The sequence below is a fragment of the Prorops nasuta genome, unplaced genomic scaffold (assembly GCF_024137725.1).
Source record: "Prorops nasuta isolate Cenicafe-Biocafe unplaced genomic scaffold, Cenicafe_Pnas_1.2 PNAS00003, whole genome shotgun sequence".
NCBI classification, from domain to species: Eukaryota; Metazoa; Arthropoda; class Insecta; order Hymenoptera; family Bethylidae; genus Prorops; species Prorops nasuta.
The window spans coordinates 12,966,961-12,979,802 of record NW_027116800.1 but is presented as its reverse complement, the minus strand read 5'-3'; the positions used below and the strand labels follow the sequence as shown (position 1 = coordinate 12,979,802).

Genomic DNA, 12,842 nt, shown 5'->3' with positions numbered 1-12,842 from the left:
GGCTACTGACGCGTACAAATAGCGACGCGCCATTGCCCATTGCCGCTACCGCTGCCGCGCACTAAGAAATTTCAATATGCTCCTAGAGAGTACATATATATATACTTATTTACACTGACCTATGCCATTATGACCACGCGAATCTCAACGTTGTGCCAGAGAGCCACTCTTCCAAGTACAGTTTGTCAATGCTCTGGCATTTATACGCGCGCGCAAAACTTGATTTATTTATGACTGCGAAGCGTCATTTTCTAAAATATAGCCTCTGCCCCGACAAATTTTACTGTGGGAATTTATAATCGGTCGCGCGGTGCACACTCAGCCGCAGCGCGAGCACAATGCTTTTGATAGCGAACGGTGAAAGTAGCTACACCTTCGCACGATTTTCCTATTACGACGGGAAGTGAGAAAAATCATATTTCGATCGTTAATAACCAGCTGCGGACTCTCCCGTGCTATATAATATCTAAATCTCTAAGAGAGATCCGTAACTGACGTCGCTTTTAAAAGCTGTATTTTAATTGTTTCCTGAGAATGATTTATCATTGCTTGGGACGTAAATTATGAATTTATGGGTCGTTAATGGGTGATGGCTGGAAGCGAGGACAACTGTGCGTTTCTACGTGATACGAGCTAGGAACGGGGGGGGGGGGGGGGAGTAGTTGGAGAAAAGGGGGAAAAATTTGAAAAACGAGCTGAGCTTCGAGACTAGGCATCTTAGGCAGAAACAATCGGGCACCAAACTATGTACCCTCCTATATATATATATATATATACTATGTGTATTTGGACAATTGAAAGAGAACGGGAGCCGTGAAGGGTTGACGGGATGCAATCGCGTTCCGAGTACGAACAATGATCGTCCACCGGCAGCCAGACAATAAAATCTGCATCGAGCGCGAGCACAGCGGGCTCTTCTCTCTTCCTGGCACGCAATCGAAAAGTTGCCGGAGGGTCCCCAGGAGTGCACGCAGCTTCCTATTCCACGCATGTGGAGCGCACCACTTGCATTATTTAACCTCACGCCTACGTAGTCTTCCCATCTCTCATCATCACCCACCCTTCTCCTCCCCCTCCTTCCCTTCTCCGCTCCGATTCTTCGCGAATCATCAAAAAATAAAAAACAAACACGCCCTACACATCACACTGCTAACGATCTGCAAGCATAATTTAAATTCACTTTTACATCTAGCGAAATTCCAGTAACTCTCAAACTACCTCATCTACTTTAATGAGTTCAACAAGTGTTGGACAAGAAATTTGTTTCAGTTAGCAGCTTCAACTTAAACATTGATTCACCTTTGTGAATGCTTGTTACATTTGTTTAACATCCTGCTGGATTTATGAAATATCCGAAGTACCTTATTTGGATTAATGATTGCAGCGAATCATAGGTATGTATATATACATCGTCCAGAGCAGTGAGACGTTTGCTACGATGCTCTTAATGAGCTCAATACAAAAATTTCCTTCGAGTTTATGCAAGGCGAGTACTATACGTTGTAGAAGAGTATATACTATAGTAAAAATATATATGTATATATGTATATGCGTTATATGTTACCGCTACTGCTGCTATATAAGCGCTCCCTCTGCGAATACCTCGGGCTAGTTGGGTAAATTACAGCTCGCTTTTATTTGCTACCGCTGCTTCATGGAGATGGGGTTGGTCTCCTGCACAGCGACACGATTCACTCATCGCTTTTAATATTTCTTCAAGTGAAGCGTGTCGGGTTTGATCCGCCTAGTTCTCACTTCGTTAAACGAAGAATCGCTTAAACCTTCCACCCTCTCCCCCCTCCCTCTCTCCCTCCTCTCCTGCGGGATGAATAACGCGCTCAGCAAAATCTCGACTTTACGGAAACAAAAATCTAATATACAATATAACTCGATAACAATGCAGAGCGGGGGACAGAATGCGCCGAATAAAATTCCTCATCGACCGACCTCTCCAAGGTACAAAGTCGGTACCGAGAAAATAATTGGTTTATGGAAAATCTGATAGGAATAATTCTTTTCGGAAAATTTCATTATTGCTATGGCGATTCTTCTGTTACTTTTGTTCGTTCGCGAAACAATGAGTCTATCAATCGTCCGCAGTTTAACGCGTGAAAAAGTTTTCCGCTGAAACTCAATAATTCCATTTATGCTCCGTCCTCTGCTATATTATAAAAATAAATCATAAGTTAAAAGAATTTTTAGCGTAGTTCCAATGATGCGTTTTTCATGGTTGCATGTGTTCGGTTTTGCCACGAGAATATAGATAAAAATTGTGTAGTCTATATAGAGCTATCGATAGAAGACGAAGTTAATATTGGAGAGATCGAGAGTGAATTTGGGGGGAGGAAAGATCAATATATAGAGGATTCGACTGAACGCGATATCTCTTTAAGGCGACTTGTCGTTATCGGGCTGTTGTCCAGTTGGGAAAAAGTCGCTGAATATGTACGGTAATGGCGGGGCAAGGTACAAGGGATTCTCATTGTGTAGCGTGCGTACGTGGAGTGCGGCATGTGAAAATAAAAGATGTATACACTTTGAATTTAACGCCGACATTTGCATCTTGCATAAGCGACACGCCGCGCGCCGAGGGAAATTGCGCGATGCGGTGGTAGCGGCGGTGGCGACGGTGGCGACCAGTTGTTGCTGCTGCTGGTGGCCACGCTATTGACCAGCAAATGGCCACTGACCGCTGCTTGCGGAACAAGGAGAACTCGAGTGGTGAGGGTAACGATATACTTTAAGATAAGAACATACGAGAGCACGGTGTAATCCTTATATGGTATTGTGGGTGACCGTCTCGTACGTGTAGCATTTTTTTCTTCCCTCCCGCAAGTTTGCCACAGCCTCGAGCTTGCCATAAAGCATCGTTCCACCTTCTAATGAGAATTAAAGAGGCACGTAACCGGAGCACAAGCTTCTGGCCGATCGCCAGAGTGGCCCATGGTGCGTGGGATTTTCGTTTTTATTGGCCAACTGTCTTAGCAACTTTCTCAAAACATAATTAGAAGCTACAAGTTGCTCGTAACTAGAAATTTTCCGCTCCTGAAATTAGCTCCGGGAAATTCCCAACTATGTACCTGCGGTAAAGATTCTTTCTGCTTTTTTTTTCCAACAACTTTGAGCTTGCCATAATATGCCCGGGAAATAGGCAACTTGTGGCGAAATAGCGAGCGTATAGATTTTTGTTGTGTTTTGGCAGATATTCCGGGGAGAAACAGCGGGCAAGATCCCGTTACGTGAGTAAAATCTTCAGCGGGGATCTTTTGCAAGAGACTACTATATAGGATGGACCACGCGGTCGAGCGTGCGTCCTTCGCTTTGAAAATAGATTCCTGCACGATTCTCTTTGGTAACGCTCGAAGCATGGAAAAGCGTCCCTTGGATGATTCGAGGTCTGGTCCGCTTCTTAGGCATCCCGGAGGAACTCGACGGTGCAAGGCCAGCTATGCATCCACAATGCTGCCTTAGGAAGCAGTAATAAGAAAAAGAGGAAAAGAAAAAGAAAAAAAAAACACGCACGATCTTGGCACACGACCACCGCATGTTTTTCTAACCACGTTCGACGCGATTTTCTATACCTTTCTTCTTGATACACAAAAATATCTCTCCCTTATCTTCCATTGGAATATTGTGAGAGAAATTTGGTAAAAGAGAAAAGTGAAATGATCATTTTTTTAAGGAAATGAACCATTTTTACTAGTAAGAGAGAAAGAGAGACAGATACAAACACGCGAAGGGATGAAAGAGAAGGGGGAGGGGGGGGGGGGGAGTGTGCAAAGATATAATGGAGGCAGTTCTCGCGTACCATATTTGATATAATTAAAGTGCATAAATAAACACAATGGTACACGGACCGTGAGCACCGACGGTACTATCTGTAGGTGCACTGTCAGTGGGTAAGGGTATTCAATGCAAATGCTCGTATAGAGTTCCTCTCTTTGCAAGGCACGCTGACTCCTGGTGGGCCTACCGATTTGAAAGTTAACCGTTCCTTCCGCAAACACACCGTTCCCTGTTCTCCTATTCTTCGCTTATAATACGCGAAAATTACCTCTTCAACCCAATTTTTACGACTAATTAAAATATTTTCCCAGCATTTATCCACCGTACGACGCTATATTTGTTCGCCAACGGCGTTCAACTTTACAGAAAATGGTAAGAACGTTTACGGACAAGTGGAACTTTTTGCGAGGGGAATACGCGTGTTTATATACAATCCACGACAAACATGTGCGCAGAGATTTAGCTGCGAATATTCGGTAAAGGAAAGTTGCAGAGATTGATGAGTAAACGCAGAGATCAGTATTCGTGCGTAATATGCGCGTCTTGGGGACGTGATCGTTCCACTAGCCATGTCCACGCAGTACACACAGGAGAATATAGTGTAAATTTCTCGGTATTAGTCGCGTTACACGTGCAGGCAAGTTTACGAGATTCTAGGTAGAGAATAGCGGACAGTTCACTTCAGTTCGGTTCAGTATTGGGCTTTTCCAGTGCCACTACCTGTGGCATATTCCAGCATGGCGTTGCAGTGAATGTGTAGGTACGCTGACCGAGAATTGGCCCGACGTACAAAGCCAGCTTACGCTTGGAAGCCACTCTGCCATTATATTACCAGGAAAATGGTGTACGAGTGAAACACGTTCGGTTAATACGAGAATTTACCTAGCGTCTCTTCGAGCGGGAGAGAAACGTGCAAGACCTTTGGAATATATTCGCAATAGAAGGGAATATAGGGAGGGTTCGATGGATGGGATGCAAAGGGGTGAAAGAGGTCCTCGAGAGCAACGGGAGGTCGAAAGGGAATTTGCGAACGCCGGGAAGGAGCATCGGACAGGAATATATGCGCAATTAGTGTAATTAGCATCGATGCCATTCATTCAATTGCCACGGGAATCAAACATTGTCTATGAGTTTTTTATTTTTGCGACTGTTTTCCATCGTTTCGTGAACACTCTTATATAATGTAACATTTAAACGGGAAACTCTTTTGACCGTAAAAATCTATTTACTTTTTACTTTTTCTCACTTTAATCTGTAAATAATTTTTTATTTATCCTCTCTGGTTTTTCGTCTTTAAAGATTATACAGACTGCGCTTATGGTGAAGCAGTGAAACATCAATGTAGATTTACAGTAAATGAGTTTATGTCTATCTATATCTATTAAAAAAAAGGTTTTAATTATTGTCTCTCGAACGAATAATATTAATTTGCCACAGTGGATAACGCGATTTTCTGTAAAACGTTGGAAAATTTACAATACAGATATTTACAGCGTATATTCAGTTACGTTGATAGCCGTGGGCTATTTGTACCCTTTTGTAGAACTGTTTTTGTGAAAAGAAGGAATATTTGCTCATTAAATTTTGCTTACGGTACAATTCGAACAATTCGAATTTTAAATCAATGAATTTTCTACAAAGCGAAATAGTGTCATATTTGCTACACTGAGAATACAAATCTTTTTATTTAAATCAAATTTAATTTATTAAATTAAACTTATCAATGTCAAGTAAATAACTACTAATATCAAATAAATATTCGTTTTTAAGATCGAGCACATATCTCAATGGATATATTCACAGCAACATTTATTTGAATCAAAAATAATTTCTCACTCGATAGAAATTATTTTCAGGGAGAGATTAGAGTTAATTTTTGTAACCTTTTAGCGATCGAAAATACGCAGTCTCTTGTTTGTTTCATTAATTTATTATTGTTTAATACATTGAGAACGCGAGGTTTAATAACGCGCGTCGCATTGTACAGGAATAATAATGCAGTTTGGCGACTCTTTTCCGTTCTCGTCGAAGCTTCCGTTATCGGCTTCAAGCTGCTTGAAGCTTTGCGAGAGTAACATCGAAACATTAAGGAACGACGTGTGGCTTTGCATGTCCTGCTAGCGATGCGTATGTATATGATTAATTAAAACCTTGCATAAGCTGGAAACTCCACTATACGACCTATCTCTTTTGCTAAAAAGCACGAGTTAAAACATGAAGAATTAATATACAAAATCTAGCATCCAATCTTGACAAGATACTGGACAGAAAATGAATTTCTCTTTACGCGAGTTTAAATATTAAACTTGCAGCTGTACTAAAATATTTTTCTTTCGCATAGCATTAGCCTGTAGGACAACATCAAGTTGAAAAGAGGTATATAACGATATCAGTGTAATATAAAATCGGAAGAGGGAAGACTGCAGTATGCTGGATGGAACACAATAAAGGGTCAGCTGATGCAATGTAGCGTAGTGCAATGGGACCATAATTATTTTGATACGACCAGTGACCCAGTTACACACGAGGAAATAATCAATTTGACGACAATTAACTACTTGTAGCCGCAAATTTACATGTGTTGGGCATCGGGGCGAATGCGCGGAGCTCTATATAATAGCGTTCTATAGTAACCTCTGGCAACCACCGGTAGATCTCAATTCAATACAACGTAATGCATCGAGTAAAACTGTTCAGCGTACCGAGATTCAGCATTCAACTTTACCGCATTGAGTTTGACGTTGACTTTCAGTTATGAATTTATGCATAACTTACCAAACCGACAATTGGATGTTATTCAAAGCAGTCAAAGCGGCAAAGTGGAGAAAGGAGAAAGGATACAAAGGGTCGTGGCTTGAAGCATGAGATAAAGCAAAGAAAGGAAGAGAGAAGAAGTTGAAGGGAAGGGAAGCGAGGAGGAGGAGGAGGAGGAGGGGAGGGGGGCAGGCAGGATAAGAGGCAGAGGCTAAGGATGAGAGAGTGGCATAAGGAACGAAAGGAAGAGGAAGTGGCCACCACAGGTATAAGATAAAAGGTAGAAATGGAGAAGGACGAAATGTTGCACACCCATGCCGGAGGCTCTCATAGTAGCCTGCGGTGGGCAATGCATGCGATAATAATTCGAGTTGTTTGCTGGCGAGGACTGCAGCAGTGCAGGCGCAGGCAGCCCCTATTGGGGAGGAAGGAAAGACGTGGAGAATGAAGAGTTAAGAGTGCAGGCAGGGGCAGAGGCTCGAAAAGAGCTAGAGAGTGAACAGGCGGCGGCAACGTGCAGTAGAGGGAAGGAAAAGAAGATGCATGATTCATTGCAGCACGAGCGCTCATCATTCCCATACGACGATCTTTCTCCATCACTCTGCCCTCTCACCTCAAAGCATCGCCATTTTCCTCCCCTCCTCTCCTCCCCATCCCCTTTATAACTCTCTTCCTCCCTCTTTCTCTACCTCTTTACATCTCCCCTTTCCTCGCCCCCTCGCTGCTCAACCGCCTGTCCAACTTCGTCGTGCACTCAACCAAGCAGAGGATTGACTTGCCAAAGGGCAGATTTGCCTCGTCCGTTTAGCAAACGATTCGTTCCTTTCTCAGCAAATGCCCTTCCTCTCCCTACTTTTCTGTTATTCCTTATCTCTAAACGCTGCACCGCTATTTTCTTCGACTCTCCACTCGAGAGATTACACTTAACGTCGCAGATTTTATAAGGGAAAACTTTCCACTATTATCTTAATGGTGAATTAATGAAGAATTATTTCAATCGTCCCGTTCTTTCCTCGACTATAATTCGAATATCCGGTTCTCTCAATTTGCGCTTATTAAAAACTGTCAGCTTCTTAATTGGTACGTGGCATTAGCCTGATTTATAAAATAATTGATATTTTACAGGCGATGAAATTTGCGATGCGTGATGAAATCTTGCAACTCATTGCGGTTAGGACTTGGAAAAAATTTATTAGTCCTTGGAATTGACAACCTAGCTAGCATAGCTCATCGTAATAAAGTTGCTGTATTTGTTACTAAAAAACTTCAATTGCTACTGGCTAATTGATTAAAAAGCGTCTGATAATAAATGTTATCTGTGATAGAATGGGTATTGATCTTCATATTTTTTAAATGTATACGACTTAATTACAACAGTGAATAATTGGATTAGAATTGCAATGAAAATGTAAAAAATGTTGATACCAGCGAGCTTAAACGATATAAATCCATCTTTGATTTACATTATTAATAATCAAATATGTAGCAATAGATGTGCAGTGAATCCTGCAATTTTGAAAATTCGATTTAGAATTGTACTGGGTAGTATATAGCTTAATTATATAACTTTAAACCGCAAGGTTCTATATATAGTAATAGGAAATTTAACAATATTGTCAGCATGCGTGCATTATGCGAGCTCTGAATAGCAGATTGGACCTAACCTTCAATGTTTTTAATTAACGAAAATTCTAATAAATATTGCTCGGTGGATTAAATCTGGTATGCCATGCATTTATACGTTTTATTATAGCTTATGACTAAAGCAGTAATAATTTCCATGTAAAAAATGATAACCTTGATTGAGAGTAAAATTTATAATATAATAAATCAATCATTGAAAAAGATGCTGGAAGGATGGCTTAATACGCTTCGTTATTAATCTTCAGGCAAAGTGTGTGCTACTTCTGTAGTTACTTTATCCGTTACCGATTAATTTATGTGTTGCCCATCGCGTTTTCTCCATTTTACGGATCATTTCACGTTCGAGTTCCGGATACACGTATATAAGAACGAGTTTTAGTTTGTCGTCCATTTGCTCGTTTTCCTCGATAAACGTTGCGAAATGAGCATCGGGATTTTCTTTTGGAACTGTAAAATCATATAAGAGTAGAGAAGTAGTAAAGAAGAGGAGGGGGGAGGGGTGGTTGGAGATAAACATTTTAACATTGCCAGGCGATGAAGAGTTAACGAGGGAACGTCGTCTTAATCCTAATCCATATTTATCTCTGCGTTAATAAGGGCTGCAAAAGTCTCGTGTTTCTCTGATTGGACGATGCGTCCTGTATTTGGCGACACTCGACCATGTATCCAATCATTTATATCAACATTTGACTCGGTAGACGGTTAAATGCGTATAAATATTCCGCGATCTTATCAAGTATCTTGTTTTCCATCTTGCTTCTTGTTTCAAGTAAACATATTTCGCTTGACCCAATGATACCTCTCGAGGTATCTTGTAAAAGAACCATAGTTTACTGAAAAATGCATGTTCTTTCACTCGGATAAAATATAACATAGTGATAAAATCAATATCTCGTGCGATTTAAAGCGATATTGCCGAAAAGTTATTATCTTTCTCATTAAACTTGGCAAGATATCTTAATCGAAATTAACGGAGCGCTCAGTGGTGTTGGATTTTATCTCCTTTTGGTTTTAGATACCTTCTCAGAGGTAAGTAATTATCTGCCTTTCCTTAGTATATGAAATTACCTACATTTAAAGGGTGATTAAAAAGCACTTTTAACGTCTTCATATCTGACGGTTGGTAATACGCCACCTGAAAAACCATTATCGAATGATTACCCGTTATAATAATCCTGTCCCGACGATCGTTCTCTCACCCGCACTGCTCTATTGCTAAATGAGATTTCAGCCTGTTTATATGATAATCTAACATCTATAATAGCAAGGCGCTATGCGATCTTCCGAAATATCTGCTTTCATTAATAAAAGTTTCCTACATATATATATATATATATATATATATATATACACATACTGCTAAAGTTTGTTTAGATAAACCGGTTTATTTGGTTGGTACACGATCCAACGATAATTATGAAGAATAAAATAGTACACAGTCTATATGTGAAGTGTGTGTGTTGGCTGAAAGTCGTGTATATGGGGGTAGTACACCTTGAGACAGAGAAATAGAAGCTATTGGGTTGAGAAGAGGAAAGGAAAATTATTGGATTGATGTAATGGACCACCCCGGTGAAAAAGGTATTTTAACCACGCGCGCGGCAGTAAATTTCCTTTTTGCCAAAGTAATTCTGCTGGTTTCCGTAGGGCGAGGAGTTACGTTTAAAAGACGATTAAAAAGCGCCTTTAGCAGCTTAATACCTATCCTCTGGTAGCGTAGCAGGCCATGCCCATTACCGAATGATCGTCTTTTAATGCCCCTTCGAATGGATTTTCGCGCTGTTGCTACATCACGACCAGGAGGAAATGGTCGGAGTGAGAAATAAGGGAGGAGAGGTCTTTGCGGGGTACGAAAGAAAACGTAATTTGCGAAGGGTAGCGGCGCGCAGGGGGAGGGTGGAAGAAACGGGCCAAGAGAGAGGAAGAATAAGGAGTAAATCTTTTATTAGGAGGGAAAGAGACAAATACACGCGGGGGCTCCTTAATGAACGTTTGTGGTTTCTGCGTTGTGCGTTATATCGTTTGCCGTCGCGACGTCCGATGAATGCTCAATGTTAACGTGGGGCAACCTAGCTGGCTTGCTTTTCGCCCGACTCGGCTTACCAGGCAGTCAGGCAGGCAGGGACTTTTCGAGGAGAGACCGTGAGTCATTATTAGTCTGGATTCCCCGCTGCTTTACGTTCGCGAACAACTTGGTCCATGAACCCATAAAACGCTATACACGTCTCGCTCACTCACCGACCGATTCTGTCTCTGAGTTCATCCCCTCTATAACGATAACTCATTTGCGCTGCCAGTGCGTCGAGTGATCTATGCTACCTTTTTCCTCGATCCTTGCTAGCAACTTTCCTTGGGGAGGGGGCCATCGCCATATTACCAACTGAAAATCTGCCAATTAGGCCATCTCTTATATGTATATGAATTATATTTTTATCTTTTCATACCTTGTCCTTTGTAACTTCAATTTTAATTAACGTATACTGCAAATCATTTCAGTAGTATGGAAAATTTAATAACGGACTTTATATTGTGAATTTTACTTTCAACAAAATTTCATGTCGTATTCAATTTTTTCAATGGAAACTGCTTACTTTTGTTTGCAGACTGAGCTTAGCAAATAATTTTCAATGCCATCATACGTGTAAAATAAAATGGTTTTTTTTTTGGAGAGAGTAAAAGCATTTCGACAAATGTTTCGTAATAATGCTCAAATAAAACGGCTTTAAAATGTATGACATATCCGATAACCGAAACGTGAAAAATGTATAAAAATACTCGCAAATATTTATAATGTATAATGAAAGAATTTATATAAAAACCCGAAATATTGGTATAAATGCATGCACGAAGAAAGATTAATAGGATTTAATATCTGTTTCAGAGGCAGAAACAGCGAAGAAAGCAAGGAGATTGCGAGTGTTCCTTGGAGGAAAAATCTTTGGCTGCGGCTGAAACGATTTTCCAAACGCCTTCGAAGGTCGTGCGCCGACGTTGCAGTCGTCAAAGAAGAATAAAATGAAGTCGCGCGACCAACAAAGGAGAAGAACAGTCGCCGCCCTTTGAGTTGTCATCCGAGTCCGAGTGCTCGTGCGGTAGCTCGGATTCGAGAAAGGGGGCAAGCAGAATAAAAAACGATGGAGCAGTAAGCCGCGACTTAATGAGGAATACGCGCAAAAGAGGAACAAATAAAGAGAAAAAGTTTACTACGCTTTGTTGTCAGAGCTTTCGAGAGTGACGCACTCTGTGCTCCACCATATGGAAAATTAACTAAAGTCCATTTAGATTAGACTCGAGAACGAAGTACAAGAAAATTAATTAAATAAATATTAAAATTGAAAAAACAAAGTCGCGGTAGAATGATAAACAGTGAAGAATACAGTCGAATGGCAATAGAGAGAAGTATAAAAGGAAAGCGAGGAGAATAAAGGAAGCTCTCGAGGAGAGAGGTAATCTCATTTAAACGGAATAATTACAGCGTTGATCGTAAGAGCCGTTCAGGGCTTTAATTGAAGGGACCAAATGGCTAGTGAGTTTTTTCGTTCAATCTGCGAATATTGGCGATTAGGGAATTAGATGAGGGACAGTAGGACATAGCATCGCAAAATTTGCCCGCAGCCCGGAAACTGCAGGATCTTGCAGCTCCCATATATCCCTTTGACGATTAATTCCGGGGACGCGAATTTCCCGTCGTCCGTTGGGAAACCGCCTCGAGTCACTGTGCGAGGGAGGCTAACCGAAACGGAGGTGGTATCGCGATTACTGGAAAATGCCTCGAAGGCTGCCAGGGGTGGCCGACCCCTCCTACAACTGTCAAGTTATGCTTGCCCTCCGAGTACACTGGCTAAATCAACATTGAACATTCCGGAACTACCGTAACTGGTGCATCAAATCAATTTTTCTCTCCCCTGAAACATTCGATTGTCCTTTGCAAAGGGAAATCGAACGATCGACCAAGCAATGGAAATGAAAACGGGAAACAACGTGTACGCTATAGCGCGCCTATAATATAATTTGGTAAAATTTGTTAAAAGAATCTCTATATATGAGCGAGGCTTTTCAAAGGTGAGCTGTGCGGAAGAGGGAAGCTCGGAGGCGTTTTTGATGGTTGCACGTCAGCGGATCAGAAGTCTCCCACAGTTGATTTTTCGCCTTGGGCAGCTAACACAAGCTCGGATCGGTGCGTTTGTCCGGCGTGCTCGGCTTATCTGGCGCGTTGCATCTGAAATCTGCCGCGTGCTTTGTCGTATCGTCGTGTGCAGACCCCGCTGTAATTGGCAGGCGACCGGCTTCACCTCGACGGAGAAGATCGTATCGATCTGCCAAGAGGTGCGCGTCCGATACACGCCTGACAATCGCCCGGGAAGAAAAGCAATCGATTAAATTATAAGCTAAGAGATCGATGAAAGAGAATGCTGCCAGATGAAACGAGATAAGCTAAATGAATAACGGAAGTAAGTTGATATTAAATTTTCTTGTTAGCATGCATGGGGTATAGATTACTCCTGCTGCCTCGCCTTATTCTTCTGTCCCTCTGCTTTTATGCCAGATGAAATTATTGACAATCGCCTTCGGGGCCTTTCCTCGTATCTAATAAATAATATATATATATATATAATAATAATAATATTGTATACTAATTAATATATGGTACTTTTTCA

General features: G+C 41.3%; 1 protein-coding gene across 2 annotated transcripts in view; it reads right to left on the bottom strand.

Annotated features, from left to right (window-relative positions):
- Positions 1–12,842, bottom strand: part of LOC136786220 (roundabout homolog 2-like) — a 318,430-nt gene that overhangs the window by 29,598 nt on the left and 275,990 nt on the right. The gene's annotated exons all lie outside the window — the stretch shown is intronic.